The 27,059-nt window shown below is 43.4% G+C and overlaps 1 protein-coding gene across 7 annotated transcripts in view; it reads left to right on the forward strand.

Moving 5' to 3' along the window:
- Positions 1-27,059, forward strand: part of HDAC4 (histone deacetylase 4) — a 1,159,747-nt gene that overhangs the window by 377,230 nt on the left and 755,458 nt on the right. For 2 of the 7 annotated variants that reach the window (XM_069225512.1, XM_069225516.1), the window contains exon 1: positions 5,083-5,664. The exons of the other annotated variants lie outside the window; for them this stretch is intronic. The gene's annotated coding sequence lies outside the window, so the exon portion shown is untranslated. Of the gene's footprint in view, positions 1-5,082; positions 5,665-27,059 lie in introns of those variants that run through there. 7 annotated transcript variants of the gene reach the window in all.

Consider the following 27,059-nt stretch of genomic DNA (forward strand, 5'->3'; position numbering starts at 1 on the left):
CTACATTACCTAAAGCATCGAAAAAATAAACTTGTTGCTATAAATATCGCCTTTCTGCTTACAACTGTTCATGTACAAAGTTAAAGCAGAAGAAGGAAAAGTCATGTTTAATTTTCACTTTTAAAAGTCAAGCTTTAATTAGGCTCCATGACCTGCCTTTAACCCTCTTCTACTGGCTCTGGCAGCAGACATAGTGATGTCAGAGCTCAACTGTGGTAAGTTATAGTTCAGCGGCGACATCATTTCTTTATTACAGTTGACTAGGTGCATCAGAAGTTATGTTATTAGACATGTGTATCACCCGAAGGATATTCTGACGCCCTGGACTGAGCTGACTCTGTTTGAGAGGAGCCTGTTGGAAGAGCTAGGTTTTCAGTTTCTTTCTGAATTCGAGGATGGAACTGGCAGCTTTGATGGTGGAAGAGGAGAGAGGAGCTCATTCCAGTTCTTGGGGATGATATGTGAGAAGGCACTCCTTCTCCTCCCCCCTTTGACCTACCGAATTGGGAGTGGGGGGTGGGGAGAGGAGAATGTCTTCATGGAGTAGGCCAACCAGTGTGTCTCGACTGAATGTGGAAGTGGCTGTGTTTGTTGAGGTAAACCGTGCACTGGTTGTGTAAAGCCTTGTACGTGAGGTTGAGCATTTTAGAAAGCCACACTACAGGATCTGCAGCCAGTGGAGGTCCTTCAGGTGCTTGGTCATGTGTGCGTAGCGGTAGAGTGTGAGTCTGTCTACTGCTTTTTGTACCACTTGGAGTCTGTTGGTCTGGTGGCTAGTTAGGCTGGGATAGGGACATAGAGAGTTGCCGTAGTCCAGCCTGCTGGTGATCAGGGCTTGGGTTACTATTGTTTCTTTATCAAGAGGAAGCTATTTTTTTTTTCTTTTTCTGAGCATTCTGAGTGGAAGCAAATGGATGCTACAGTGTTGACTTGATTGGCCATGTGGATCTGGTTGTCAGTCATGATGGCTAGGTTTATAGTGGAGTTACTGGTGACAGGGTCCGTCCTAGTTAAGGGGGCCACCAAGATGGCCACAATCACGTAGCTTTGCAGAACAGTAGCACTTCGGTTTTGTCGCTATGGAGTTTAAAGCAGTTGCTGCTCATCCAGTTGTCCATGGCAGACATGCACTGGATGATGATGATGTTGGATTGGCTGGTGGGCGTGTCTTCCAAAAGGGTGAAGATTAGTTGCATGTCATCTAGTTATAGCATGATGTTAAAGCTGTGGGAGTGACAATAGTGACGAGAGGGCCATGTAGGTTTTGGGCAGGGTGGGCTCACAGAGAAGGCAAGGGATACTTTGCAGATTAGCTTGGTGGCGTCTAACTGATAAGGGGTAAGCTGGCCATTTGTGTTTGCTCATTGAGGAAGGAGCTTATCTGTTGTAGGCAGGGGCATAGATTTCTGCTCTATGTAGTCGCTGGATGAGTATGGAGTGTTAGACTGTGTCAAAGGCTGCCTAAAGGTCTGGAAGAATGATGGTTGCCATGTCTCCCTTGTCAGTGGGAGGCAGATGTTGTTTATGGCAGTGATCATGGCTGTCTCTGTGCTATAGTTGGTGTTGAAACTTGACTGTGAGGAATCTACGAGGTGGTTAAACTTGAGGAGGTTGGTGAAGTGTGAGTTGACCAGCTTTTCCAGGACTTTGGCTTGGTAAGGCAGGAAGAAGCTGGGCCGCTAGTTTGAAATGGTAAGAGATCTATCTATAGTTTCTTCAAAGAAGGTGGGATACTAGTGTGTTTCCAGGAGTCTGGGAAGATGACGGTGGAGAGTGACATGTTGAGTATGGGGGTGAGTGCAGTGCAGATAAGGTAGAGCCTGCTTATGAAGATGTAGTGAAGGCAAGGCTTCAGATTTGATAGATCGCAGTGTGTTGGAGACTTCTGTAGTGGTGATTGCTGACAAGTGATCCTGGGTTTTTCTGATCTTCCTGGAGAAGGGGGTCGAGCATCGAAAGGTTGGGTTGAGGTGCAGAGTTGTTGCAAATGTTCTTGATTTTTCTCTGATAAGTGAATAGATAGTTTGGTCCATAGTTTCTGGGTTGGGGTGATGGCTGTGGTGCAGGGGGGTGGAAATGTGAATTATTTGACAATGGCAAAGATCTCTTTGGCGTAATTTGAGCTGTTGTATACGTGTGTATGTGTATATGTGTGAGTATAGGGCCAGGTTGTTTTGAAACTTTGGTGGTAGATCCAGAGAGCCAACGTTTAGGAGACTATATCCAAGGTACCGGATGTGTGGCAACAACGTTGTTAAAGTTGCCTGCAGTGGTGCATCATGTGTTGACGTTCCTCGGTGTACAAGCTGGCCTGGGGGCATGGTCTGCGGTTTTGAAGTGATTTGCATAGGTGCCAGGGAATCTGTGCTGGAGGTTATACATGTGTTGAAGTTGGAGGTCGCAGAGGGTAAATCATCAGGCAGAGGGAGGGGTGTTGTGAGTGAGGAGTTCAGAGATACATTTATCTTAAGGTATACTGTTCCATTAGCAGGTGGTCCATGGTTTGGTGTGGTTGGGCTTTTGGATCTTGAATTGGATGAAGTAGTAATCGGACACAGGGATGTTGACAGAGATATTAGGGAAGTTGGGTCGAGGAGGTGTCCATCAATGTGGGCTGGACATCCATTGAGTGAGGCCCTGAATGCTGAGGTCTTCTGAGATGTTGGTGTAGTTGGGGTCAGTTCGGTCTTCTAAGTGGAAGGTGAGGTCACCAAGTAGGAGGAAGGAGTTGGATGCTAGCATCAGCAGAGCTACAAGGTCAATGAGGGCAGAGCTGAAGTTGGATCTGTGTCTAGGGTGATGGTATATGATGGCACCGGTTATGGTAGAGGCTTTGGGACTGTTTTTTTTTTTTTTTAAGACCAGGTGTTCCAGCCAGCTGCAAGTGGCTGCTGAGGTGGTTTTGCAAATGATGCCTTTGTGGTAGATGACGGCTAAGCTGCTTCCGGGTTTGACGACTGTCTTATCTGGTGATTTTGTTGCCGGGAAGTGTGGCTATGTCTGGGGCTGTTGCTGGATTTAGCTCAGTTCCTGTGAGAAAAAGAATGTCAGGAAAGGGTCCTCCCGGAGGTCTCAGACTTCGATGGCCTGCATGGTTAGAGAGCCAGTCCTGAGGAGAAGCCAACTAGGAGGGGTGAGTCTTCAAATTGGTGGCTGTCGGCAGGGCTTAAGGGGCAGTGCTTGCGGTGTGTGTGTGGGCGTTGGACATGAGAAGTGGCATATGAGACGTGCTAAGACACCGTCTGTCCTAGAGGACGAGGCCCAAGCACACTGTGGGGACGGTTGCCTAGGGCTGAGTGAGAGGAGTGTATGGGTCGAGTAGCAATGTATGTGGTGGGAGTTCGATGGACCGGGAGTCTCGGATGCTGATGTACGCAGATGGGCTTGCCATTGATATGCGTGATGTGCGACCTTTTATGAATTTTGGTGCAGTTGGAGGGGAAGGGTGGGCTTAAGGGCATAAGTTGGTATGTAGAGGGGTACCCAAGGAGCCCAAACTCTTTTTCATTAACTGTTTAAGGTGCCTGTGTCAATTATTACTGTTATTGTTCTAATCCTTTAAATAGCTGGTGCTTGAAGTTGATGAGGTGATCCGAAATGTAAAACCTACTGTTAGAAAGCAGTAGTCCACAAAACTTTACCAACACCTGGTTAATAAAATCAGATCCGTAATGTACTACTTATTAGCAAGATAGTTCCAAGAAATTATGTGAGTACTTGGGGCACAGGGCGTAGATTTGTCTTTTCCTAATAGTTTGTGTTTCTCTGCTGGATCACCAAGCTGAGGAGATGAGTTGAGCGATATGACCTTAAAGGACTTCCGAGCACGGTGTGCCTCCCATGTAAAAGAAAACACATAATTTGTATTTCACTTTCTTTAAATGAGTTATGCAAGGTACATTCTGCTACTTCCCCGCCCTAACTACTTCATCTCATGTTGTGGGTGACGTCACCACTTTCCCAAACTCCTACGTCGTGTGATATTATTCACTAGGTGTATTCGGTCATCTGTAAATCGTCATGGTTGAACCCTGCCCATTTTTGGGTCCCTTTAGCATCCTTTTTAACCATGTAGTTCCTGAGCCCAAAACAAGTGTTACTTCACTGATCCTCTTATTACAGCGAGCTCATGTAAGTGATTACCGGATGATGTAATGCCTATGCCCCTGCTCCTTCCTCCAATCCCTCTTTGTTAGCCGGCACTTCACCATCTTTTGCCTGTGCCAACTTCTGCCTATCCTGCTGACCACCTCTCCGCAGTTCACTGTCGTGCACGTCATACTAGTCACTTGTTGCTGGCTTCTGTCATTGCTTTCCTGTGCTGCGCCCCTAATTTTTTTTTTTTTTTTTTTTAGCAGGGGCTGCTGAGCCCTAATTTTCAGTAGACGTGGATGAGCCACTGAAAGCATGAGCCAGGCTTTAACTCAGCTGGAGGTCCGAGCCGAGTTTCAATTAGGTCAGCGTGACAACCACGCTCTAGCATCCACGCTCTAACATCATGCACAAAAAAAGAAATACAAAAAACACAAAGTAGTGACATTCAATGTTAAAAAAGGAGAGAGAAAGAGGCAAATATTTTATTTTGGCGATATGTGACCGCCCCTTCGTATGAGTCAGTTCGGGGTGTGCGCTACGCAAGAATCTCGTTCTTGAATTAATAGACTGTAACGTTGCTCCATGCACAAACAGATTCTTGGCCGCGCTTAGGGTAAAATGACAACACACTTGTCACTTGGTTCACTAGTGGCATTGTCATTGTCTAGGTGGAGTGAATTAAATGTCAAAAGCCTCTCGGTGCAGTAAGGTAGTCTCCCGTACTGAAGTTTCCGTATGTTAGACATACACTTCCTGGAATTTTGAAGTGAATGTATTGTATTTTACATGATATGTGTTGGCTACTTGATTTATTTGTCGAATAGTTTAAACACTCGGCTTGTACACGGGCTCTTAGAGCCAAGCCAAACCTTTGGCCTGGCCCTCTGGCAATTTGCTGGCTCGCCCACCTCTAAGTTTTCCGTGGTGTGCAGTGGGCTCAGCCGTGCCTGCGGAGTGCGACTAGCTGCTGGATCTGGAGGAGGAGGCGGGATTGGGGGCCCGCCCTCGAGCTATCTCACACCCTTCGAGGCAGCGCCTCGGCTTCCGCGGCACTTGTGATTGTACTGTGCGGGGCCGTGTGGGCAGAGCTGGAGTGCCGCCACGGAGGGGGACGAGGGCTTCAGCTGCCGATCCTGTGGGAGACAGTTGCCGGGAGTGCCCCTTCCGCAGTTCCTGGTCTCTCGCGCGCTCTGTCTTCTGCATTTCCCTCACGTCGGACGGCCGACAAATCAAGAAGCGGTGCGTTGTTTTCAAAACGCAGCTGGTGACGGGACCCAGCCGGGGCGGAGGGCTGCATCTCAGCGGGTCCGTGGGCGCGCGCTCCGTGCGCGCGAAGAGCTCGCGCGTTCGATAATACTCCGCAGGGAGTCAACGAGGAAGTGCCGAACAACTCCCAGGATGGCATTTTATGCAATATCGGAACCGAGCAGAGTGAATAGTTAGCTGTTCGTGGACGCCTCTAATTTTGGACAACCGCCGGCCTCTTGGAGCGCTGTACTGACGCTACCTGTGCTGGACCCCACAGCTTGTATTGATGTGACGGCCCGTCCGGAGACCCCCCAACCCCTGGTGAAGATTTACTTTTTTTTCTGTTGTATAAATATAGTCTATATAGTTGAGCAGCGTGTATCTGATGGTAAGGCGGAAGCTCTTTTTGCACACGTATTAAATACCCCTCTGTCTAAATAAGTGCACGCCGGCCTACGTGACAGCCCTGCCACTCACTGTCTGTACTTAAGTTCCAGTGAGCGACTAGACGTGAAACTGTCCTTGTCAGTATACTCCAGCTGCACCCTCCCGCCGCGGGGCATCTCTCGAATCAGTCAATGCAACGAAGTGCGGCTGCTTTTTCCCACTTAGTACAAATATCTAGGCTGAGGGAGCGAGCGAGGGATGACTCTATGGCAATGCATAGTTTTTTTTGTCCCCAGATAGCATGGTAGAAGTAATATTTTGGACACATTAGAATTGGCCCAGTTAGGTAAGTAGGAAGTTATATTTTTTGGCCACGTTACAGATGCAGCATTTTATTTATTGGGCACGGTGAAATTGTGAGGATCTTTTTTGCCTTGTTAGCAATGTTGGGGCAGTAAGGTTAAGGTTTCCCCCAATTATAGATTTGTGGGAGTTTCCTTTTGACCATGGTGTAACGTGGCAGTTTTTAAGGTTGGACGACGCCAGAGGGGAGCAGTGACCATAGCTAGTACGCTGTCCAAGTGACGGCGTGGATAAGGATTGGCAAAACATGTTAGATATGTGCTGGAATTATGTTTTAATCTCCATCATCTTCAGTCAAGGCAAACCTCACCTTACTACAAGATCTCACCTTGATATAGAATCTTTTTTTTGTTGTTGGATGAGATGTATTTTTGCAGTGTTTGAGGTCGTTTGCGTGCACAGGGTGCAACCCACTGCAGTTTTCTTTTTTTTTTCTTAGATTGTGGGATGATACATCATAGATGTAGTTGTAGAACAGGCAGCTGTCTTAAACCTCTGGAATAACTTGGAGAACCAATATGACATTTAGCGAAAACAATAGTTTTGTAGATGTTGGCATTTAGTGAACCAATGCATGCGTTTTTTTCTTTGCTGGCTGATGTATTGTTGGGCCTTTACATGACGGGGAGGTGTTTGAAGTTACGTTTTTAAGGCATACATTGTATATCAAAATCGTTGTTGAGCTTCAGGAAGTGCAAATCTAACAGCCTTGCAATCTGTGTTAGCCTATGTAAACTTGTTAATCATTCTGCTGGTAGGTTATGATCTTCGTGTGTGACATAATAAAGATTTTAGTGTTTTTTGGTTTGTACTCCATTTGATTCTTTTATCTTTTGCCTCCTAGAATGTTAGTAAACCTGCTCTTAACTCATTTGTAGGCATAGTTTATTGTCCTAAGCTGCTGTCTTGGAGTTCCGCAGTTGTTTCCAATTGCTGGTACGCGATTAAGGACTTTTAGGATTGTAAAGTGGTCTTCATCTGTTTTAGCATGTACTTAAGACATTCTGTAGGACTCAAGTTGTATTGTATCCCAAATGGATGGCTGAGTAGACATGTAGCATGCTGTCAGGAGTCCACATATTTTTACAGGTCAGTTGTCTGCATTTTCTAATGTATAATAGCTTTCTGCCATGATAAAGGTAACACATTTTTTAAATATTTATTTCATTAAATGGAACTTGGTTTCTATTTGAGAATCTTGAGTACTCATAGCGTGAAAGGAGAATTGGCAAACATGGATGTTACTGGTCAGATGATGTAGACATAATCATTCAGACCCTGGCATGGTATTAGGTCAGTAGGTTTAAGCAATTTCTTGAAATGTAGCATTTGGCATGTATTCTCGTGTGAGTGACTAACATAAAGTACTGATGCACAGAGGGAGATACCACAGTCATTGGTTGGCGAGGCACCAGCAGATGGAAATGTAATTTCTCCTGTTTATTTTTGCTTCAACAAAGTTATCATGTTGTCACCAAAACCTGTGCAGAGTTCAGTAGCGACCACTGGACAGAACAGGGTAGCTGAATTTGGCCTGTGCTAATATTTTTGAGGACTGTTGATCACTACACAGTTTTTATCTGTTAAATGAGGCGTTCTTACTTTAAAAATAATTTTATGGGGTGGTGGCTTGAGCCAAGTAGCACAGGATGTGTGATGGTGAGCCACCCACTTTCACCATGTCAGAGGCATCCCCAGGACCACAAGGTGCAGTATTCTTGGGGAGAGCCCCCTCCCCATTTTCCCCATTGAGAGGAGTGACAATGGGGTCTGTGAGTGGCTCTAGTAGATCTGAAGGCACAGTTGGACTGTGTTGCACACCTTCTGAGACCACTAAAGAGGACTGCCACTTACACCAGAAAAAAAACGAGGACCTCTGTGGGAATAGCGGTGGGGAGGGAGGCCTCCTCTCCTCCCAGTGCTATTAGGAGGGTGCCTCAGGACAAAATGTGTCGAATCCAACAACCACACAAGACTGAGGCAGGGGAAGCGAACACACCTGAAGGTAACATGCCACTCGAGGTTGAAAAATGGCATTGCATTGAAGGGTGTCTACCTGGTCACAACACCAGCTGTAGCAAGAGTTGATCTACAGAAGCACTAGGACGAAGGGCCGAACGCTGAGGCAAGAAACAAATATAAATTACACATTTACAGAAGAGTCTCAGTTGCGGCCACACAATGCACCAATAGCTGTAGGGACTGGACACAAACACAGGGAGCAGTACACAGAGGAACAGGTCAGCAAGTTGCAGCCAGGCGCGCATTTAAAAATGGCTGAAAAGGCTTAAGAGAAATGTACTTCTAACTTTATTTTGAGGTGACGGAGCTACAGAGGTCAGTGATGCCACCACCGCCGACAAAACCAGAGAGACTTTTGATATAGTCCCCAAATTGAGGGAAGTGGCACCCACAGACTGACATACCTCAAGAAGGGGAGGAGAAGGATTTGTTAACTAATCGGACTAAGATTGTTCAACTATTAAAAAAGGGAATAAAATAACCTGGTGTAAAATGGAATATATGTACAAAAACAAGGTATACACAGTTCCACAACGTAAGTATAATCAGGAAAACCACATTGGGTCCTGATCTAAGGAAAAGATCGTAAAAAAGAGAGAAGAAAGAAGAAAGAAAGCCAGGTCCCTGGAAAATTAATTATTTTGGAACAAGAGCCCTCACTCACCAAAGGTGACATGCTTCATCCTCGGGCTTTGCTCCACGTCAGGCCGGCGCTGCAATGCCTGACGGGCCCCTCAAGGGGGGCTCTTTGCCGGAGATCTTTTGAGATATATGCCCGGTTTAGAAAGAATAGGGTATAGGATTGGAAAAATTCTATTTAAAAATAACTAGAGGTTAGGCAAATTTTATTAAATAATCCAACCACTGTCATGATTAAAACCAAAGAGCGGGGAGAGAAAAGAACAAGGTCTACGCTCCCCAAAATATTATTCACTTCCTCACTCAATTTGAGGTTAGGAATTGTACGCACAGGATCCCCTGTACGATTCACCAGAAGGTCAACATGTTTCTCGCTATTGATGTCCTATGGATCTAACGCGATTCTTCAGGACCTAAACTACCTAATCCTATGTGTAAATATAACCTATAATAAGGAATATTAGTACAATGCAGGGACCTGAAATGAGAAGAATAACAAACAAAAAGAATAACACATTATTCACATGCACAATATCAACAGCAATGTGCTCTGTGCAAATCCACACATAGGTGAAGTATGCCCACTGTGGATCAACGTGTAAATCAATGTGAAAATAATGATGAAATAAATGCTTACCCTCCTCATACTAGTGGATGGGCTGCATCAGGTAAAGCACCAAGTAACGGAGGTCCTACTGAGCTAAATGCGTGAGTTCAATTATCAGATTGTATTCAGGGAGAAAGACAAAAACAGTAATATCGGGAAGTTGAGGGATATAGCGTTTGCCAAACATTCACGTGTCCCATAATCAAATGTAGCAGGATGGTACACATATTCTGACTGACCAGGTTTTTAAAGTTCACTTAGCTGAGAAAACATCAAATAAACGTAAAATACGTGGTGTGCTGATTGCAGATGTTGACAGCATATATAAGGAATGTCATAGACACATATATGTATAAGTATATATAACGTGCTCAAAAACGCTGTAGCCAAGTATGCAGCGGCAGTGTCTACACACGAGTGTTCGTGGTGGGAAATGCGTGTAAACAACAAAGGACCAAATCAAAGGGTATATAACTGCCTTTTCCCAAAGTAACGTGAAATGATCCTAAGGATTCCCATCTAAACACCCAACAAAATGGAATATAGCCTGTAACAAGGAGTACCCTTTGAAGTCTCATACTTGACATTCCAGGAGGATCTAAACAAATTGCAATTGGAGGCATGCTACATCACCCTACAGGACTACCAGAGGAACCAACGCTGATTTATAATACCCTTGCTGAAAACAAGGTTTAAAGCTTACCTTAAATGAAGAGGATCTAGATCACTACAGATATTTGAGCTGAGAACGGCTCACAAGAAACAACAAGCTTGCAAAGAAATGCGTGCAGATGACCTAACAAATGGCATCTTATAACGGGGGGATGCAGTGCGTCAAGACGATGTTATAAAACAACAAAGTTAAGAAAATTGACCCACAGAAAATGATTGAGAACCAAGTCTGTTCAGATGCTCAGATGGAGGCGCAGTCTGCCGACAGCGTGGACTCCTAAATTACTCTTAGCTTTATGGATAAGCTCTTCAGGAATCTTAAAGAAAAAATAATAACTTGTTAAGAGAGTTTTGCTAAAATGACTCCGATATCAATGAATATGTTTCAGAACTAGCAGTGATCGTCATTGAAGATTCAAATAGATGAAGCAATACAAGGGCTTGGAATACTACAGGTCCCTACTTATAGCTCTTGGAGAAAAAAACATTATACACCAGGAGAATCGTTCCAGGAGAAATAATTTTAGAATTAGGGGAGAAAAGAGGGCCAAAACATTAAAGAGTACTTGCAGAATCCTTGGTCTGTTATCCTTGCGTAGTGAGGGGGCTCACCTTAAAACCAAATACAGCCCATAGAGTGCCAAGTCAATCTGTTTGTCAACTGACATCATAGCGAGATTTCACCTCCATAAAGTTAAGGAACAGGTCTGGACCAAAGGAAAAACACACTGGACAGGCATGGAGTAAGGAAAAACAAAGAAATAATGGGATTTAACTGTTCAATATATCGCTGTATAATGCCTAGATGGTGAGTGAAAAGAAAGGTGCTGTGAGGAGATAAGGAGCAGAGGAATGAGCAGGTAAGTATACTAGTCGAGGTGTAGTTTATCTTCGTTTCAATAGCTTTACTTATTGGATGGGGACAATGGGGGTGGAAGATGAACAGGGGGCAATCGACAAATTTTAGTTTGAGGGAAAGGACTGGATTTAGGTGGGGTTAACTAGCTTTTCTCTTGTTAGGGACAAGGGGAGCAATTAAAGTGTCCATAACCTGCGGCTCGCCTCCAATTTATACAGAATGACAGAAGTGCACACAAGATTACAACATGCAATGTGAAGGAGCTAAATAATCAAGTTGAAGGACAGACCATTGTGTTGCAGTGGTCTCCTTGCTTAAGCAATGATAGATGTGGGCTTTACACAAGAAAATTACCTGATATCTGCAGATCAGAAGAGGCTTAGTTCACGCTTTTTTCCATCCCGATATCTGGCATCAGGAGTGGGAAAGAAGCGGGGTGGGGTGGATATTAAAATATTGCTTTTATTCCCTTTTTAGGTACCACACTCATCGACAGACCAAGAGGCTAGATCTACAACTAAATGGCATTCTGAAGAGATCACCAATGTTGTTGGCCTTGGTTCACAGGTCTAACATGGAGCAGGAATAGTTACTTAAAATGACCATCCAAAAATGTGAGCAAAAGCCACTTGCCCATTTATACTATGTCCCTTTATACTAGGAATGGACATTAATATTGTTCTACATGCAGAAATAGCCAAACTAACCAGAGAGGTGGGGATTGTCTGTCGTTTCAGCAGGAGGCAAACGGTTATTTGACTGCTGAGGCCTCATACACAGCTGGGGACATAGATGTGTTTTGGAAAGTCTGGTCACACTATTCAATGCGTATAATGGTCTAGTCTCAATTTCGTTACAGGGACTGGGAGAGGAACAAGAGGATAGGACTGTAGGCTGGAAACTAAACTATCTATTAAAAGACGCACAAATATTACAAAACATAAAATAAGTCTTTAAAGAGTACATGCATACAGTTCAGCGTGGTTGGGAAGGCCCCAATAGCAATTTGTTTGGCCGCTCTAAACATTATCATCCAAGGCCAATTTGTGAGAGAAACTGCCAGACTGAAAAAAGAGAGTGCCAGTTGGTGACCTTAAATAAGGAACTACTGACCAAGAGCATCGTAACTGGCTCTCCTGCAACAAGTCTGGCATTGAATAGTGGCTACTAGAGGCCGAATTAAAGTCAATGAACTGGAAAAGCCTGACTATATACTACATTGCTTATCCCTTAAGTAGTATGAAGGAGGGAATGCTGTGCAAACTTAGCTGCCTTAACTTCCTTTGAGCAGAACAAATACATAGTTACACTGGGTGACTTCAACGGACAACAACCAAGGATGGAAAAGGAGAAATGGTGCGCAATTTCTATCAACATTTGTACAGACGGAGATTGGGTCATGAGGTGCACAAGAGGGAATCCTTGAAAGAAATAAGGCTTACTAAGCTCTCTGAAAAGGTAAAAAGGATAAGGATTAATTTCTCCCATCACTAAAGAAGCAGCACTGTTATATGGTAGTTGTCTTAGAACTGACAGGACGCAGGGCCAGGTGGGTTTAACAGCAGTGCCTTTACAAGGCACTTGCTCCTACTCTTTTAGCGCTGCTGCAGGAGTTTAACTCCTTTAAAACCACACAGTCTGTACCAAGTAGCATGGAGTAGGCTTTCATAAACCTTCTCTTAAAACCAGAAAAGAATGCGGGGGTATCATCCTCGTACGGACAGATATCCCTTTTAAATACAGGTTAAATGCTGTTTACAGGCATATCTGTGTCCCAAATGGAACAAATAATACCTAAACTAATACACCAGGATCAAGCAGGGCTAATGAAAGGGAGACAAGCAAGAGCTAACACTAAAAGGTTTGACACCTGTTTGACATAGCAGAGAATCAGCCGAAACGGTTGAGATTGCTTTCCCTGGGTGCCAAAATGTCTCTTGACCTGGTAAATTGGTCAGTCATGAAAGCAGACCTACGTAATATGTGATATATGATTTGGGGAATAGTTGATGGGATGTTCCGGCTTGAAACATATCGCCATGAGTGAGGGCATGGGTCAGGACGAATTAGCACAATCATGAGGCAGGGATGCTAGCTTTTGCCGCTCCTCTTTGCTTTATACCTTGAACTCTTAGCACAGAGAATTAGGGACAGTAATCACATAAAAGGGTTTCTCTGGCTAGCGCAGGGATTTAGAAAGCCCTATGATGAAGCATGCCACGACTAGTGGGTGACGTTAGTTTTTAAGAACCTTGTGTGGTTTCCAAATGGGTGATACTCTGGAATTTTTATGAGTATCATTTGTTCCTCCTTTTCCTATGTTGTGTGTGTATGATTTACAGAGATAAGGGAGGATGGAAAAGAAGAACCTCTCTCCCTTCTTTTTGTGTTGTGATAGGTGAGTGGCTGTTGAGCTGGAGGGGATTTTTGTAGTGAAGTGGTGGAGAAACTAGAGCCAATCACCATGAGGCTGAGGAAAGAACGCCGAGGCTAGTATGGAAACGAAGTACAAAAAGGGTTTGTTGTACAGGGATGACACGGTGGCGTCAGTTCTGTCCGGGCATTTCCAATTAGGGGACACCACAATCACCCAAGCACTCACCCAGGCAGAGGGATGGGAAACTCTAGTGGACTTCAAAAAGACCCAGGTGAAAACAGTCTTACATGGAGCAATGCTAACTGAATACCTGAGTGCGAATGCAGCTCGAGGGGGCTTCTGATTACTAATGAATCACTAATATTCCTGGAGGATGCAGCATTCAGGCGCGATTGGACGCTAATCACCTGGAAGTGCACCAGGGATTGGCTAATACTTAATATCAACACAGCCAAAAGGATCTCTGATGTTTTGTTGATCCAGATCCAGGCCAGTGAACACACTTTTAAAACCCAGATTACCATGTACAAGAAGAAACTTGAGGAGGCCAATACGAAAGTAGCGGAATACAAGGAATTTCACGTGCAATCTAAGGTTAATAAGTTGCAGAAGGATCTAAAGCGATTCCCAAATGAGAAAGTACATCCCTATGATACGGATGAATATGTACAGTAGAAGGAACTACAGGCCAAGAAGGGCCATCAAGCTGGAATAAGAGACAATGAACATCGAGCTCCAGGAGTGAGAGCAGTGATTGTGACTCCAGACCAAGGAGAAGAGGGAGAGAAAAAGGAATTTATCTGGGACAACCACAGTTGTATAATCTTCCGCCTCTGACACACCCAGGCTATGGTTGGTCACCTATGTTCTCACCTATGCAATCTTTGCAACCCTTCCAATTTCAACAGACCCCTGCCCCTCTTTTTTTTTTTCTTTTTTTTTTTTTTTAGGGAGAGGCAGGTGAGGAAGACAACGAAGAGAACAGTGAGTCCAGTGGGAAGACCTCAATAAGAGAGTGACCAGGAGCTTGTCGTGGGAGTTCCTGCCCGGAACGAGCCAAGAATGAACCTGGTCATGAATTTTTCTGACGTTGTTTTATTGGAACATAAAGAGGGAGCCCTAAACAAAGGCTTGGGGTTTGTTCCTACAAATGTGGTGAACATATTTCAATTAAGACAATAATTGGTGGAATTCTTTAGGCGGGACGCCTAAGAATTTTTTTTTCCACAACAAAGTAGTAGTGTTCATCCAGCAAGGGGATACGGCTCTCGCCCTAGATCGACTTTTGTACAGATGTTGTAAGTGTTACCACCAGAGGTGGCGGCATTTGAGCAGGCGATTACATATGATGTGGAGGGGATGAGGAATATGGGTGAGCATCCCTTCAGAAACCTCTCTAAAGTAGAGGATGCAAGCAATACAGGAAGTCAAGCAGAATCCTAAGATAGTCATAAAACCTGCTGATAAGGGTGGAGCGATTGTTATTCAGACTGAAGAGGCCTATGTCCGAGAATGCTTGTGTTTGCTGTAAGATGAACACAATTATAGAATTCTGCCGGCAGATCCCACACAGGAAATACAGAGGGAGATTGGGTCACTTGAGAATGAAGCAGTGAACGGTGGTTGGATCTCTCCCAATGAGGGTGCGTTTCTATGTAGAGAGGCCAGTGACTTCATATTTCTGTACATTACCAAAAGTACACAAACCTACGAGACTACCTCTAGGGTGTCCATTAGTATCAGGAATAGGTTAATCCTTGGAACCTTTGTTACAGTTATGTGACTTTTTTTCTGAAATCATTGGTCCACAAACTGGAATCCTATTTGAAAGATACAAGGGATGTTCTGAACCTCATCAAGGATACGAAATTCAATCCAGAAACGGAATTTCTGGTGAGGCTGGATATTGACTTCCTGTATACCAGCATCTTTCAGACGGAGACTCTGAGGGTGATTGAGGATGTCTTATTACAACAAGATTTGGAGTTCCAGACACCCACATCATTTTGTACTGGATTTGTCATGAATAGCACTGACTAAAAACGACTTTGAATTTAAGGGGATACTCTACCTCCAAACGCACAGCACCTCTATGGGCAGTTCATTCGCGTTGAGCCTGGCATGTCTGTATGTGTCAGAATTTGAGAAGGGGTTCATTTTTGGGTCGGCCAAGCCATGGACAGATCACATCAGACTCTAGTGCCGTTTCATACACGATGTCCTCCTAATATGGAGAGATGATCGGAACAACAGAGATAAATTCCTGGATTGAATGGCAAGAATCCTCTCCTACTTTTCACCTCTACTATTTCCAACATGTCACTGCCGTTTATGGATTTAGAAATAACGGCAAATAAGGGGGGAGGGAATTGGCCACAAGAGTGTACCACAAACCAACTGAGAAAAATAATCTTTTATCCATTAACAGTTTTCACCCGAAGTCTGTAAGGAAAAATCTTCCATAAGGGCAGTTCTTGCGACTGAGGAGGAACTGCTCAGAAGTGGAGGACTTCAGGGAGGAGTCTCCCAAACTTGAGAAAAAACTAGTGGAGTGGGATTATATGCCACAAGTGGTAAACTGGGCACAGAAGAGAGCCAGGAACTGTAATAGAGATGTGCTATTGAACCACAGGGAACGACCTAAAGTAGACAGCTCAATCTGTGTAACAACATTCAGAACGGCATCTAATCATGTTAAGCGGATCATTACAAGGAAGTGGCGTATTCTCAAACCCAATCGTTTGAATTTAGAAACACCTATGTTCTCATTTGAAAAGAGTGCCAGTGTCAGGGACATGCTTGTACACATGAGGTCTCAAGATAGGGGCCCTCGTCAGGAACCTAGGATGTGGGCCCTCCTCCTGGTGACGGGGACACATGGCTTGTGGATCATGTAGTGTGTGCTCATTAACGAGAAGCTCAAAAACGCTGGATGTGGGCCTGATTTACCCTTGAGTTGCAAGTAAAACATACGAATTGCAACTCTGAGAATGTCATTTATGTGATTAAATGTCCATGTAATCTCCGATATGTAGGGATGACAACATGCAAAATCAAAAGGAGAATTATGGAATATAGAAGTAACATCAAATTCAAAAAAGTAACAGCAAAATTAACATCCAATTCCTGGAGATGAGACAAAGGGGTGAGGACATTCTGTCGACAATATTGGCTAAGCTGAAAATTCCACACAGTGTGAACAACATAAAGAATTTCTTATTTAGACACAAAAAAAATGAATATACCGGATCCAAAGCCGTGAAATGGCATTGAACGAGGATATCCCGTGGCATCAGTTGAACTGTCCCTAAGAAAGAAATCGACAGCAGGGGATAGAATGCATCTGTGTCCCCATCCTCCCTACAGCGGCCAGCAAGGGTAGCCCACTGCCCCCCTTTTATTGAAGCACTCCGGTGGAACATGATTTAAAACTCCCCATTTTTGTGGGATAAATGTGGTTGAGGACAGAAGAAAGTACACATACTAGAATTATATAAACTACATATTTAGACTCCGGGGCTAAGTACTCTGTGATAAGAGATAAATGTACTTGAAGACAAAAGAGTGTAAATACATTAGAACGATCGCAACTACAAATTGATACTGTTGGGTTTTTTAATACTCTGGGATGGACTGAGAATTTCCATTAATTCATCTAAGAATATTGTACTAGATCTACGATGATGGCATTGGGCGGTGTCCGAGTAAGGAGGCCCCATGTCGCGGGCCCACAACACCCTCAGTTGTTTAATACACAGTCCCGCAGTAGCCAGTGATTTTTATTGGACATAACCAAATTGTTCCTGGAAGGGCAAACATAAAAACGTGGAGTATAGCACTATGTAGAGGAAGTAGAACTGCCTTAATTGTGGGGTATTTTGTATAGATATATTTATTTAGAGACTGAGGCTAGAGTAATTTGGTGGTCTTCCCGATGGACACTAGTATCACAAGTCAGTTCCGAGATGGCGACCCTGTTTCCTGGCAGAAAGCAAGGCCCCCACGGTACAGCCCAAAAGAAGCCATGTGGCTTGTATGCCGCCGACACTGACCGAGGTGGCTGGAATAAAGAAGTGGCTAATACTCGCTACAGCACCTTCATGGAGCCGCAAGTGCTATGGATCAGTAGGCGCCGGTCCCTTGAAGATGTGAGTAAGGGAACAATCATGTGGGGACGGGGGACATAAAGATTAAGCGGCAAAGCAGACCACAAGCGAAGAGACAGAGTTGTGCACAGTAACGGCTGCTGTACTCTCTCAGGCCTGGTGTTTAAACATGAGCAACGTCACAAGTGAGATTTGGCGGGACTAACCTGGTTAGTAGGGTTCCTGCACCGTAGCTAACTTAATGGAGTGATACTCCCAAGCTGTAATACTTAGCTGAAACACCCTAATGGGGTTGGGGGCGGTTTGGACATTCACAAGAAGCGAGATTAATGCAGGCAATGGCACATATAATTACGGTGATGGTGATTATTGTGATTAAATGGGCTGTTGGACCATATTTCTCTCTCCCTTTGTAATATTTCTCTCTCCCTTTGTAACACTGTGTCACTATGGGGAGGTGCTTCCTCTGGCACTCCAATTTTATAGAAACCAAAAGTGAAACTTGCTAAGCGACATTTGGTGTAGCTCTTAGGGGACCAGGAATAACCTCACAAAGCTTGTGGGTGATTTGTGTGTGTGGGGATGGAATGACCACTGAAGGGATGATGAGAAATTGGTTGTAGGAGGTTCCATAGTAGGAACCGTGGGTATTAAGCATATTAATGGTATAAAATATGATTGTCTAAGGCATTGTCATTGCACTATGTATGAACTCTTGGTTTTTATTTTTCTTTATTTCTTGTTTTCTATGCTCATTTTAGGTATTTCTTGTTTGTTTACTGGTAAGGGACAAATAAGGTCACCACATCCCGATTTCCAAACAATGTTTACAGGTATGAGGTATTAAAAAGGAGTGATCTAAAGACCTAAGGAAGGCTGACTGACCAAAGGGGGTGATGTTGAACGGCCGAAACATGTAGACAAGTGAGCAGATAACAGGGGTGATGAGATACTAATTACCCCCATTTCATCACCGTGATATAACTTTTAATCCTGTTAAGGGAATCCATGAGTAAATGTTTGTATAGGACCCCATAAGACAGTTGTATCTGTTCTGTTTGTATGTTCTGCAGAGTAGATGCCTTGGTATGTGTGTTATATTGTCTTCCCCCATTCTTTATGCTCCATCCCTGATGTTGGCTAGCGCAGGGATTTTGTAGAAAGCCATATGTTGAAGCATGCCACAATTAGTGGGTGAGGGCAGTTTTGAAGAACCTTGCGTGGTTTCCAAATGGGGGATACTCTGGAATTTTTATGAGTATCATTTGTTCCCTCTTTTCCTGTGCTCTGTGTGTATGGTTTACGGAGATAAAGGGGGTGGGGAAAGAGGAACCTCTCTCCCCTTCTTTTGTGTTGTAATATCTCTGGGAATAAACTACACTGTTTGCAGATAATATACTCTTGACACTTATCGAACCTCCTCCTCCTCAGCTAAAATTGTAACAGGAATTGGGGGAAACAAGAATGTAGTGGGTTTTGAAGAGAATATAACCAAATGCATCCACTGTGTTAAAACCAAATACACCTTTCCTCTGTTTCTCAACACATATTCGATATTTGAGTGATGACCTTATGCCTCGCTGAAGTGACACTACGTAATAAAATTATCAAGCGCTGTAAAGGTCAGTAAAAGTCCAGTTACCAATCTGGAAAGCCTACATTTTCTTCTGGATTGGGCTTATAGCAGGAATCATAATGATCATCCCCCCTAAAATGTCATACATGTTTTAAACACTACCCTTATGGGTGACAAAAATAAACTTGTTGAAACTCCAGCACATTGACAGGAACGCTTGGACAGGTGGAAGCTGCAAATGCATAGGATGCAGAGCAGTTTGCAAGCAAGAGATAAGACGGAGGGTACCAAAAGTTGAGACCTACTATCAAGCATTGCAACTTAGATACTTGAAAAAATGGATGCCCGAGATAGTGAGAAGGGATGGTGTATGTTGGATCATACATTGCAAAGAAGCCCTCTATGGGAGGTTTCCTGAATACCCACGCATAAATTGCACAGATACCTCTATAAAACCCCAGTGGTGGCGACACTCATGAGAACATGGGGTGCACTAATCAAGAGGGGTGAATTAACTTCATGCCTATTGACTTTCACGCCTTTTTGGTGGTAATGCAGATTTTACAGTGGGGTTGCATAGAGATGTCTTTAGAAAATGGAAAGATGCAGGGTGTTTCCTGTTTGTTAGTATGTTTTATAGAGGTATTCAAGTAGCTCAAGCAGGAATATAGATTAACAGAGGGAGCGCCCTTTAGTTATACTCAAGTTAGAGATTGGTTACTCCAAACAGAAGTACGATGGGGAGCAACTAGAAAATGTACAGCAATGGAGAAATGTCTCAGAGGTGAAATAGGCATGGCTTGTGCAATCATTAGTCCCTACAAAACTTTGCAGAAAACCCAGAGAATACCCACTGTGACATTTCAGGCTGCTGGGAACTGGAATCAGGCACACAATTGGACGAAGGACCAGCAGAGGGACAGACTTACTAGAAACACAAGCCATACTGCTAGACCTGTCAAGGGCAGAGATATATTATTGTAAATCCTATATAGATGGTATCTAACGTTTGCAAAGTAATAGGTGATTGATCCAGCTAGAAGAGATAGATGCTGGTGGAACTGTGACACTAGTGCTAACATCGCCTATTTGTTATGGCACTGCCCCAGGTTAGGAGACTTTTGCCAGACTATAATGGGATTATTAGAGATCACAAGGAGTCAGGTAGACAAATGCCCTGAACTAATTCTGCTGGGTATGCATTCAGACGATATCTACCGTCGACTCAAAAATCCTAATTTACTTCTAGCAGCGTATCAAGAAATTCTGTCATTTTTTTAGTAAAACCGTAGCCTCAAATTTGAAGACTTGGGGGAGGCGGGAGGGAATATGTTTCTAGTTGGGCATAGAAAAGCTTACAAATAGTATCCAATTGAAGGAGAAATCTTTTATGAAGACCTGTGGCCCCATTAGTGACGTACCTTGCTAATGGCTTTATGCCATCAAGAAGCTATATAAACTATTACAGGTGCTCTGAAGCTCTGAATAGTTCAAACACCATAGGGAGTTATTATTTATTTATAATATTTATAGAGCTCAACTGTCACCAAACTGGCATCCTGGCACTAGCGGACGTGATGGACTGACTTATTAGAAGACATGCACATACCATGATCAGCTCACTTTGGGAAAAGCCAGGTCTCCAGAACATCCTAAATTTCAGTAGCTCTGTAGATGCCCTAAGCGAGTGGGATAGCTCATTCCATATCTGAGCTGCCTCAACGGAAAAGGCCCATTCCCCTTGTCTAGACCTCAAAAGCTATGAGTGCAGACAAGGTTTGCTGTACTGGAGTGAAGATGTCTTACCGAAATATATCTTTTGAATCTGTGTTGCAGTGGCACCGGGCCAGTCTGTTGTAATGCTTTACATACCCTTTACATACCATGCACATAGCTTTGAACATCCTCTGCTTTATAGGGAGCCAGTGCAATTTATTCAAAGCATCCTGCGCCGCAGACCTACAGGATCTATTTAGCAATAACTTTGAAGCTGCAACTTGCACTCTGTATAGTCGCGCAGTCAGATAGGTGCTCCAAGTAATAGCGCATTCCAGTAGTCTAGCCTACTGAGTATGACACTCCGCATCACTAGAGATTTAGAATGAGATTTATAATCGAGATAAGGGATACAAACGCACTGCTCAGGAGACCTTTTAAAGACCTACTAGTAGCAGGAAACTGGAAGATGGTTTAGATGGCAGCCGGTGGGATGGGGTGAAAAGGGTGGGTAAGGGAACAGTAGGGAGGTGGAGAGATGTGTTTTTTTTACTGCTGACATTGTGCTAGCTTTGAGTCAAGAAATGGCAAATGGCAGGTTCGTAAAGCTGAGCTTTATTTGTTCGAATACTAAAAAATAGTTTTGTGATTGTTTTTGCAGCATGTTTGTGAATCACTCATTTTCACACTTTCGATTCTAGCTGTGGCAACCTTTTGTAGTGTACAAAGTGCATCTACATTTGATAGTGACTGCACAGTGTAGTGGCAGACTCTGGCAATGAATGTTCTTCTTTTGTATTGCACCTGTTATTGCAGTTTTACAGTGCTGTAGGTAACCAATGTAATTTCCAAACCAACTCAAGTGCACTGACTTGTATCTACCTCAAAGGATGAATGACTGTATTGGCCCTCTCAGGATTCAAACCTCTAACTGTAGGTTCGAGGCAGTTCCTGGCAGCAAGAACTTAAGGATTTCAGCCATCACCCATGAAGGTCAGGTAAAAGACTATTACATGAGGTACCTCGTGGGCTGGTCCGGTGGAATAACCAATGAATTTTGCAGGAATGGGGGTGGTTCTTTGCTAGCAGTTTGTTTTTATGTTGAGGCATTATGAAGTTAGAGCTAATTTTGCTATTGGTGGGTTTGCAGTTTGAAGGCGGAACATTTTTGTACAGAATATGAAATCTATGTGTGGTTGCCTTATTTTGAGGGCACGTTTATTAGAGTAAGATTGAGAAAATAACTTTTAATAACTAGCTCTAGGACAAAAGGGTCTTTTAGTGAGGCAACACAATCACCAAGTCGTTATTTTGCTCTGTATATTGCTTATGTGAAGGTGTGAATGAGGAAAAGAACTAGGTTACATAGAATGTGGTAGCTGACGAAAACCTTCCACATTAATCTGGGTTTATCACGGTGGCTACTCTGAGATATTATACATTGCCTAGAATAGGGGTTAAGTGATAAGAAAGCATTAAAGTTGGCTGCAAATTGACAGCTAGTCGACTGCCACTTAGAGTTGGGGCTATGAGTCCATAGCCTGGTGTTATTGGTAGGTATGATTAGTTTGATTAATGTTGATGGATTTTTATCATTTTAGCCATCCGATCATGTCCCTTGGACTTTACATTTTCTGAATAAAACAATCAGATGGAAACCACAATGCTTGTGCTTTAAGAGAGAGAACAGTGTTGATATTGTTGAATAACTGTTTATACTGTAATACATTTTGGTTATGCCGGTGAAAAGCTGCCCAGTGAAGACTTGATTGTTCTATTGGAAAATTAGACCCATACAGATTTTACTAGTTTTGATAATTTAGTAGTTTCCCTTTTCCAGACAAGTAGTAAGGAATGTGATTCAAAGAACTAGCCCTGGTAAAGGCTTCTCCTATTTAAAACAGAATGCCTAATGCTTGAACTTAACGACCACCATCATTCTGGAGGTCAAACCCCCAAACACAGGAATCAAAATATTCCCTAGTGAACACATCTTGAAGTGGCCTTCTTACATCTATTCCTACCCCATGTACCTTTTTAGATCGAGCTCACAAGTGCTCTGGCCTGTTGTAATTTGTCTGTTGGCTATTAACCACGCCCACCGCATGCCCATCACTATCACTCGTTCATGGGCTCGTCTTTCAGAAATCCTTTGGTATCATTAGTAAATGCTATATATGTGTCCCTCTTTGGGGCGGTTTTGTTACTGCCTTGGACACCGACCCTTTTACTTGGATAATTGCACGTTCGCCGATACGTTTTACTGTGAGCAAACTTCTTTTTCCGTCTGTCTCTTTCCTTAACTCTCAAGCTCATGGCGACTGTGGCGGTTCGAATTGGCTCGTTTATGTCAACTGTTTTCATTTTCATTTTCAATTTATGTGGCAAGAAAAGTCCAGTTAGGAATTTACACTTCTAAAAGCTCTAACTCGAACAAATGTGAGACCAATTGCATTGCAAATGCTTGTTTATTGTGTGGCTCAATTACATTGTCTGTTTAAATTTATGTAACTGTGCACATCAATTCTTCTCATTTTCAGTAACGTAGGTATCGTTTATGGAACTTTGTTTTAGGTTGTTATGCACTTAGTTCCCAAGATTAGATTTGTCAGACTTAAATCCTATAACATCTGCATGTAGATCGCATTACTCAATATATTCTTCATATTCAAATCTTTATTTATTAATGGTTACAGCATTTCCCAAGTCTGCCGTTGGCTAATTTACCAGGGCTTGATCGGATCAATTCAAGGAATAGTTCTCAGAGCCATATAGCCTGAAGGTCCTTAACTCACAAGCAATGTCGGCCTGTGGCCTGTTAAGGAGATTGTGAACCCTTTCGTACCAGTTGCTATACCCAGCCTAATATTTCTCAGTTGCTTGTTATGTCAACCACCACATTTTCCATTCTTTCCAAGGGTAAACCAAGCCAGCTCCTGAGTCCAAGCCTAGCATTGCCTTTAAAAAAAAAAAAAAAAAAAAGAGCAGCACGCAGTGACAGGATTTAGTATTCACAAGTCATGTTGACTTCTATTGAAAAGATTACCCTTTTCAAGTACTCAGAAAAATCTTACCTTCTACCAAACTACCGTATAATTTAATTTTCTGGGTTGAACGGTTTGTCTTGTTTGATTAACCCAGGATTATTAAAGATTTAAGAAAATAAGGACCAGGCAATTGGGAACTCCTATTTCCTTTTTAAATTTGAACTACCATCTTAATGGACTTTTAAGGAACATGTTACTTTGAAATATAAAAGAAAAGGAATATGGATGATTATATTTGTCATGTTTGTCACATTTGGAGATTGTTAGGTGCTTCTCCATTAGGATATTTATTCAATGTTTGCATTGCTGTACGTGAAAAAAGGTTGTAGGCTGCCAACCTTAGGGAAGCACATCCCTGTTCATATAATTTTTATGCTCAAGAGAAAGCGGTGAATTATGTTGCAGCTGTTGTTGGTAAATTAGTAAGCATTCTAAGTAGTTCTGGGGTTATTGCTGCCATTCAATGAAGGGCTCTTGTAGCCTGTTCTGGCAGCTTAGCAGAATCCCTTCTCGGGTCTCACAGCCCACGGACAAATTATGCAACAGCATAGGCAAGGCAGACCCCAATTTTTTGTTAACATATACATTTCATAAGAGATTTTAGTAATATAACTCATCTGTCAGATTGCATTTAGAAGCCTTCCTCCCCACTCATCTAGATCACAACTCTAAAAGTTTAACCTCACCAGCAGTTTTTGCATACAGCACTGCCAAGGCTACATGTCTTCTTGGATGGTACGCCCTGGTAGAAATTGGCTAAAATGGCTGTAATCAGCTCTTCCCTGACCCAGTCAGAGATGATGTTGATGCCTTCAAAGAGCTCTGGAAGTGGTGTGGCCTGGATTCTGCCAGCATGGCTTGATGAAGGCCGCAGTGGTTACTTCATGCTGCCATGTGTGGATGTGCTCCGCAGGCTTTTCTGGAAATATCAAGGTGGCATTTATGGACATGCCCTTCCTTCAATGGTGAAGGAAGAATACTCATGCCATGGCACACTCGCTAGGCCTGCGAAGCATTTCCATAAGCAGTACTGTTGCTTTTGGGTTTCATCAGGACATAATCCTTAACCTCATGGGTCAGACCATACAGCAACTTTACTGTTCCTTTGGTGGCAAGGTTGGACCTAGGGGATTGCAATAACAGCAACTTAAGTCTGCTCCCCCCCCCCCCCCTTTCCGCTGGATGTGCAGAACTGGGCAATTGTGCTTTGGTTCCAACAGTGAAGCCATAAAGAAGATAAAAAGCAAATTCCATTGCCGAACAATAAAAGGCATGGAAGGAAACAAGTACAGCAGGTCTTCCACTAATTTTTGGACCTGGCCCTTTTTGCAGGGTTATCCTCATACTTTTTGCCTTCTTCCTCCTATTTATTCTGACCTGTTTTTGTTGGCTTTAGGACTCTTGGCACTTTACCACTGCTAGCCAGTGCTAAAGTGCATATGCTCTCGGTCTGAAATGTATTGGCAATTGGCTTCTACGTGATTGCCATATTTGATTTACTAGTAAGTCCCTAATACAGTTCATGATGTGTGCCCAGGCCCTGTAAATCAAATGCTATTAGTGGACCTGCAGCACTGCCTGTGCCGCCCACATAAGTAGCCCTGTAAAAATGTCTCAGGCCTGCCATTGCAGTGTTTGTGAGTGCACTTTTAAATTGCCATTTCGACCTGGCAAGTGCACCCACTTGCCAGGCTCAAATCTTCCCTTTTACTACATGTACATCACCCCTTAAGTATGCCCAAGGCAACCCCATGGGCAGGGTGCAGTGTATTTAAAAAGTAGCACATATCCTGGTGTGGTTTGCATGTGCTGATAGTGAAATATTGCTAAATTTGTTTTTCACTATTGCAAGACCTAACTCTCCCATAGGGCTTGCTTTGAAATGTCTTTTAAGTGTAATTTCCCATAGCGAGTAGATAGAGGTGTGGCGGTTTTGGGATCTCTAAACTCACAATTTAAAAATCTATCTTTTGGTGAAGTTGTTTTTTGAATTGTAAGTTTGAAAATTCCACTTTTAGAAAGTGGGTATTTTCTTGCTTACCCATTCTGTGCCTCTGCCTGTCTACTGAATTCACTTCTGGGTCAGGATGACAGTCACTCAAAGGGAGCTGAGGTCTGCCTTGCATATCCTGATGGCCCATCACCATGTTGATAGGTGTTACTGAGCAAGATTGGTGGGAGGATCTGACACTTGCACCTAAATAGTTGTGCCTGTCCTCACACAAAGCAGTGTCCAACCCCCGGAGTGTGTTTGGGGCCTGGGCAGGGAAAGGCAGGGTCTTGTGCACTACAAAGACTTCTCTTTTCATCGACTTCCACACTGCATTAAGGAACCGAGGCTGTGTGTTTGGAAATCGATGCATCGCCTTTCCTGTGAGGAAAGAATCGAAGCATCACTTCCAATCCCAGTTAGGAACTGAATTTGTGCTAAAGAGATACATCCTGGTATGTAGTCCGGCTGTGACAATGGAAGTCTTGGTCTTCCCTACCCTGACTAGAGTGAGGGTCCCTACATGGGCAGGGTGCAAACCACTGCCAACTAGAGGCCCCATTTTTAACACGGATTTCACAAGGGCTGACCGTACAAGCATAGCCTCTTTATCGTGCTTTTGATTGTCTAATTTGTATCCTTCTACTGCTCATATTTAGGGCACTGTTTTTTTTCTTTTGTTACCTAACTCTATAGGCCTGCATGTGTTTCCTTTCTCTTTCGCTCTTGTGTACTGCTCCCTTTTAAATACCCACTCCTGTTTTGCTACCGGACTACTCAGTATTCCAAAGAGCGATTTTTGCACCTCTAGCCATCCATTACCACATGTTCATTCCCTGTTGCTTCCCCCTGCTCTGCTCCCCCTTTCTCTGCCCCCCCCCCCCAAAAAAAAGCCTTTGCAGCCCTTTCACAAAGGTTTTACAGATTTATTTTTGACTACCTGGCAGTGGGCATTTATTGTTGGGCTTCTCCGAATTCTGAAAAGAGTTTTCACAGTTATTTAAGTTTTTTTTTTTTATCCAAGTAGCTAATAACCTGTGGCCGAACAAGTGGCCTCTACTCCTGATGATGTACAATTCACCCCATTGGGTACGATCTCTTTACTCAATTCTTTTCCTTGCATACATCATTAACAAGCTAAAGTGTCATAGGTCTCGAATGTAGCAGGTCATCGGTAAGCTTGTGGAGGATAGTGGTTAATTGAATCGGTGGCAATGTAGGACCTTGTTGCATCATCATTTAGTATCTGGGGTTTGGCCGTGTTTATGTTCAACTGCTGTTCAGCTTTCCATGTTCCAACCTCGGTAGTTGCTGCTTTCTATTTTTTTGTTGCTGGTTTCTTGGAGATTAGGAAA

Source organism: Pleurodeles waltl, chromosome 3_1 (assembly GCF_031143425.1).
Source record: "Pleurodeles waltl isolate 20211129_DDA chromosome 3_1, aPleWal1.hap1.20221129, whole genome shotgun sequence".
Classification (NCBI taxonomy): domain Eukaryota; kingdom Metazoa; phylum Chordata; class Amphibia; order Caudata; family Salamandridae; genus Pleurodeles; species Pleurodeles waltl.